The sequence below is a fragment of the Balaenoptera acutorostrata genome, chromosome 14 (assembly GCF_949987535.1).
Source record: "Balaenoptera acutorostrata chromosome 14, mBalAcu1.1, whole genome shotgun sequence".
Taxonomy (NCBI): domain Eukaryota; kingdom Metazoa; phylum Chordata; class Mammalia; order Artiodactyla; family Balaenopteridae; genus Balaenoptera; species Balaenoptera acutorostrata.
In genome coordinates, this window is record NC_080077.1 from 90515500 (window position 1) to 90522420 (window position 6921).

Consider the following 6921-nt stretch of genomic DNA (forward strand, 5'->3'; position numbering starts at 1 on the left):
TGACACGTCTGGAGCACCAACCAACACACTGCATGTCCTTGTATTGCAGCATGTTCCCCACCGTACTCCTGGGGCCAGAAGAGTGATCCTCCATCTTTATTTATGGCCTAGAAACTTTAAAAAAAAAAACCCAATTCTAGAAAACACAGAGTGATTCATGAAGAGGGAGAAGAGCCCCAGTTGGAGAAGTAGAGGTACTACATGTTCCCAGGAACTAGAAACCTGTACCAGAATAAATATGACACTATTATATAAGTATTTGTAGTTAGAAAATATGAAAGAAGAGGAATAATACCCATATATACAAATGAAACTGTCAGTAAGATAAGATGAAGTACTGTCTGGGAAATTCATCCAAGTCTACCTGAGTTATTGTGGGAGTAGTTCACAGAGAAGTGCAAATGTGGCTTCTTCTTAAGAGGAGTGAGAGTGAGAAACCAAGACTAAGAGCGTGAGAAACTCAGGAAGTGAGACCAAACAGCCAGGCTGTGACCAGCAGCATTAGCCTCATTTATGGAGTTGGAACTGATACAGTTATGAGTCAGTCTGTCACACCCCAGTACCTTCCACCTGGTGCAGTGCTTTCCCCTATCATCAGATTGTCCCTTAAACTTAGACCAGGGCTCTGGGCTGTGTATGTGTGCGTGTGTGTGTTTCTTTGAGGAAATAGGTATGGACTCACTATTATTTGGACAATGAGAAGACAGGAAACTTTCCTAGCTCACTTGGCTACAGTGAAGATGGGTATCATGAGGTGGCCTGAACCAGCGAGAATTTTTTCTTGTCCTGTGGAAGGAAAGTTAAGGCAGGGTTAGTAAGATATGTGATTCTGACTCCATGTAAGAAAACACTCAGTATATAAAGCATCTATCTCATTTAACGAATTAGCAATTACTGGTTGAGCGTCTACTATGTCCCAGGCATTTGACAAAGTCCCTGCGGATTTGATAAAAGGCAACAAAGACAAACAAAAATTAATTCCTGGAAATAACTTCCATTCTCATGGGGGGAAAAAGTGTCTTCAGGAGTTCTTTCATAGATAGAATTATTTGTAATTGAAAAATGTTCCTTGAAAATTCTTTTAGAGTAGAAGATATACTGCAGATATATCCAAGTTCTGTGAACAGAGAGAGAGAAAGGAAAGGGAAATGAGATAGATTTTGCAGAAGATTGTCTGCTTTGTTACACTTAAGACTCCTTCAATATTGAATAAAGTACAAAAATCATGAAATGTTTCTATGTGTGCAGATTTATTGTCATGAAAACCAATGACAAAACCAAGCTTTGGATCTGGATAACACACACACACAAAATCTGAGACAACCTTTGGACAGCACAGTGCACATGAACAGGTAGCAAACACCAGGAGGGGAAAGGCTCTACCTGTGGACACAGTAGCATCAGCACAGAGCCTCTCCCTGATGAGATGTGCTTACCATGGCCAGATTAGGTCAACTCTCCTTCAGCCATTCTACCTGGAGCTCCCTTGCCCCCCTCCCCACCTAGTTCTTTCTGCAGTAATTCCTCAAAAAGACTAAAACATTGAGAGCAAAGTTTTTTCTCCCTTTTTGGACAGACACTTAGGAACTTTTGAGCTAAATCTCTACAACTTTACAATTTGTGAAAATGTTATTCCCAAATACCAAGTCTTACATATGTTCCAGCTTGCTTTTACTTATACAAATGATATAAATTTTAAAGTAGTTTCTGTTGACTAAATAGCACAGGTGAGAATTCATCTTCTGATGGAGATAAAGATGATTTTTTTTGAAACAAGGCAAAGTATTAGGTTTTATACATAAGTTCATAGCCCTTCAAAGTCACTAAAAAATTATTTTCTCACTCTGTAAAGAGTTTTATTTTATTTTAGTAATTATTTTATTATTTATTTCTTTAATTATCCCTGTCATGAGACCTGAATGTGTCTTTATAATAAATACAAATTTTCTGACTCTATTTTCAGAAATCTGATTCTGAAAGCCTAGAATCGGGTCTATCAATAGACTTCCCAAGTAACTCTGATGTAGTTGGTTTAAGAAACACACTTTAAAGTACACTGAAATCCTGATGATTCACTTACAGTCATAGGTAAGCATATTATAGTGCCCTTCCCACCAATTATACTAGAGTCGGCTTTCTTTTTTCCTCAAACCACTGAAATTGATAATCTTCTTTCTGAAGACATTATGAAATGACTATTATTAAGCCTGAATTTTCTTACCAAAGTTTGAAAATTAAAAACCACAAATAAGCAAATCTGCAAGTGCTTTTGTTAGTACAAGTTTTTAAAAAAAATTTATATGAACTCATTTTGCTAGCAAAGCTATAAATGATCTTCTTTGACATTCCTCCATATGAAAATTTAAAATCAGAAAATTTCACTAGAACTGGGTCTATATCTTATTAAATTTAAAGCAAATGCTATAAATAACTCTAAGTCGTGTAGGTAGGGCAAATAAATGTACCTTTAATGAAGGAAGAATTTGACTTGTAGAGGTAGAAATAAATCTCAAATTTAATCCTATTCTTTTGGAAAGTGAAAAGTGATTAAATTATATCAGTCTACTACAAAAATGTTTAAATATTCACACAAAAAAATGGTAAATTACAAGGAGAACAAAGACATTATATTTTGGAAGTCCTGGAATAAATCATTTTTATTTGTTTATATGTATTATCTGTCAGTAGTTCTGTAAATAATTTAAAAACATTTTTTCCTCTGTTGTTGTTTATGAATACTATAAACATCCCTTTGGCCAGAGGTATAAATGCTCTATTCTCTTTTGGGGAAATTGGTGAAGTTTATGTTTTATAGTCCCAAGGTTGGAAAGGGCATTAGAAGACATCTGATCTAAAGTTCCTTTGATGTTTCAATCCTTTCTCATTACCTTTGTGAGAATAATGCCCAGTCTCATTATGGATTCAAACCATAAGAGTAACTCCACTGATGGATGAGTAACTCAGAACTTCCTGATGGAAACTACTTCATCTTTTAACATTGCTGAATTTTAAGCTGTTATTATTTTCTTTTTTATTTATGTTTACTCATATTGTGCTAAGATCTAGTTCTCTTTAGGGCTTTTTCCTTGGGTCCTGACACTATCATGTGGAAAATATAGAAAAATACTTTATCCCTATTAGCTTTGAAATGAGACCAAAGTTTTGAAAACAGCAGTAATACTTTACCTCTTCTCTCCAGCTTCTCATTTCAAGATGATTAGGTTCTTGTAATATTTTAATATATAAGGTACCTCCAACTTCTCTGAATAATAAATTTCAAATTGCCAGAATCCCTCTTAAGGTGTCATTTTATAATTCCAGAATTGTAACTTGTTAAACACGATCGAATATAAGCAAGTCTGTAGGTGATATTTTAATGTTAATTAGTCAATTGTCCTTTCAAATATGACAAATACATGAAGTGTATTTTAATACGGAAAATGTTTCTAGTGAATTCATCTTTGAACTGTGAAAAGGATCTAGACTTCCCTTATTTTTTAAAACTACTTACAAATGATAAAGTATATAGATAATTAATTTTTCAGAAATATATATAATTAATATATAATTATGTTTATTATATATAATAATAATTATGTATAAGTATATTATATACTATTAATAACATAATATATAATATATTATATTTTATTACATAATAATATTTCTATAATACATAATATATCTATAGTATGATATATATAATATGATACATGTTATAATATATAATGTAATATTATAATATTATAAAATATATATGAAATTATTATATTTTCATTTATTATTTTATTTATTTTCTTACACATTTTATATATTATATTATATTATTATATATATTGTATAACATATATAATTTATATTATATAAAATATATTTTTAATTAATATATAATTTAAAATATATTTATTTATATATTATATATTATATATGTTATATATAATATATATTATACATTACATAAAATATAATAATACATATATATTATATATAATGATAATTAGTAATAATTATATATTACATAACATTATGTATTATAATCATATTATAATTATACTATAATTATATATTATAATAAAATATATACTATAATTATATATTAATATATATGATTTTATATATATATATAATATATATTATGTACATATTATATAATTATATGTTATATATTTAGTATAATATTTATATTATATTATGTATATTATGCATATATTATAAAATATGTATAATATATATCGTTTATAAAATCAGCCAGAATTATATATTATATAACATGATATATGTAATAATAATATTATAAATATGTATTAAATATTATATAACATCATATATGATAATCATATTAATTATAAATATCACATATATAAAGTAACACTAATTACTACTAATAATTAGTAATTGTATAATTACTAATAATAATTTTTAATATTACTAACAACACTAATTATTATATTAATAATAATTACAATCTATATTATTAAAATATTATACATTATTATAAATATTATATTACCTACATAATATACATGTATGGAATATATTATTATATATTATAATTATATTATATATGATTTTATATTAAATATTTATCTTCTATATATAAATTACATAGAATTTTACAGTATATATAATATATATTGTATATTCTATAAATATACTTTATAATTATATATGATTTTATGTAATATATATTATGTAACTATATATAATATAATATAGTATAATATATACAGGATATAAGATATCTTTATATATTATATATATTTTATTTGTATATTATATAAGTTTATATATTATATACGTTAATATTTATGTAATATATAAATTTATATATTATATAAATAATATATAAATTTATAAATTTATATATTTTAAATAACATAAATTTATAGAATCCTTACATATTTATATATTATATTAATATATATTTATATTATTTATATTTATAGTATACATATATTAATATTATATTTAATAACATTTTATTATATTATATATTATTATCCTTTATAATATAATATATACCATATAATATACTATACTATATATAAAATATATAAACTAAATTTTATAAAAATACATATACAAATATATATATAATTAAAGATTATATATAATTTTATATATGTATATTCTATTTTATAAATAATATATATGTAATTGAATATATATAATATAAAAATATAGGTTACATATAATTTTTATACTATATGATATATTATACACTACATTATATTATATTATACTATATTATATATAAAATATATAATATACATTATATATTATATGTGGATATATACTTATATATATGATTATATATTAAATTTTATATATAAATTTTATAATTGAATATTTTTTATATATTATATATATAATCCTATATTTTATATTTATATATATTATATATAATGTGATATGTTATATATAATGTAACATACCATATAATATATAATATAAAGTTATATTTAAAATATCAATATAAATATAATTTAAATATATAAAAATATTTATAATGTAATTCATATGATACTATAGATGTGTAAAATATATGTGCATATTATTATTCTATATAATTATGTAATATAATAATAATTAGTAATAATGAGATAACATATATCATTATATATTATATTTATATTAATTATTATACATTAATTATGTATAATTATATATAATTTATATAAATAGCATATATCATATAATATATAATAGTATATATAATTCAACATATATTAATATTTGATAATAATATATCATATATCATTTAATATTTTATATATGATATATAATATATGACATAATGCATATTATTACATAAAAAATTATATTAATATTATATCATTATGTTAATTATTATAAAATAATTATATTTATATTATATTAGAACATAGTATATAAAATATATTAATGTTATATTATTATTAATATAAAATCAATATTCTAATTATATTATATAATATATGATATGATATGATAACAATATAATATATGATATATAATATAAAACATATTATAATAGATAATATATTATATGTAATAAATATATATTGAATATTTTAAATCCTAAAAATATTTTGCTTACAATTCTTAAATTTCTAGGTCTGTGTTCATATTACCTCCACCCAGTCTAACTCCAGGGACACTCATTTCATTGAATTTAGGGACAAGAATGAGTAAGTTATTAAAAAATTAGTATTATAGGGGAGATAAGGTGAAAGATTCAGGCCCAAATATTATGTTAATGGAATGAATAGTGGTGACTAAAAAGGGACATAATTTTTATCTGCGAAAGATGGGACAGAAAGAGGGAAGGGAGATTTTGGAGTAAAGAGGAAGACTATACAGGAATTTTAGGTCAAATGATTTGAATTTTCATTAAAATTATAGTAACTACAATACCTTCCACAGGTAAGGGTGACACCTGCTTGGTTAGAGATCTGAGGAAGTAAAGATGATCTAGCTATCAACTATGGTAAATGCAACACAGAGACCATAACAGTTGAGTAAGAATAATTGTCAGCAACAGTGGGTCCCTAGAGAAGACAAATCTATACTGGGCATCTTTGATGCTGTGACAAGTTATCCCCAGCAAGTCACAGTATCTTAAATGAAGGGAAAAATGGAGGAAATTGTGATTTTCTAGAGATGGAAATAATTTTATCTAAATTGTTTGAAACCATTTTCATGAATTTTACCATAATATATTTTTAGGATTTCTGGTCTAGACAAGATGATGCAGACTCATTTCTCTGTTCTCCTCCCCACTAATTACAACAATAATTTCTGGAAATATCTGAAGAGGCAACCATAAGAGAACTTGGAAATACTGTGTATTGGTCAGTCATAGTTCTCAAAAGAAACAGAACCAAGAGGATATATGTATATACATGACATATTGAGAGAACAATTATGGAGACTGAGAAG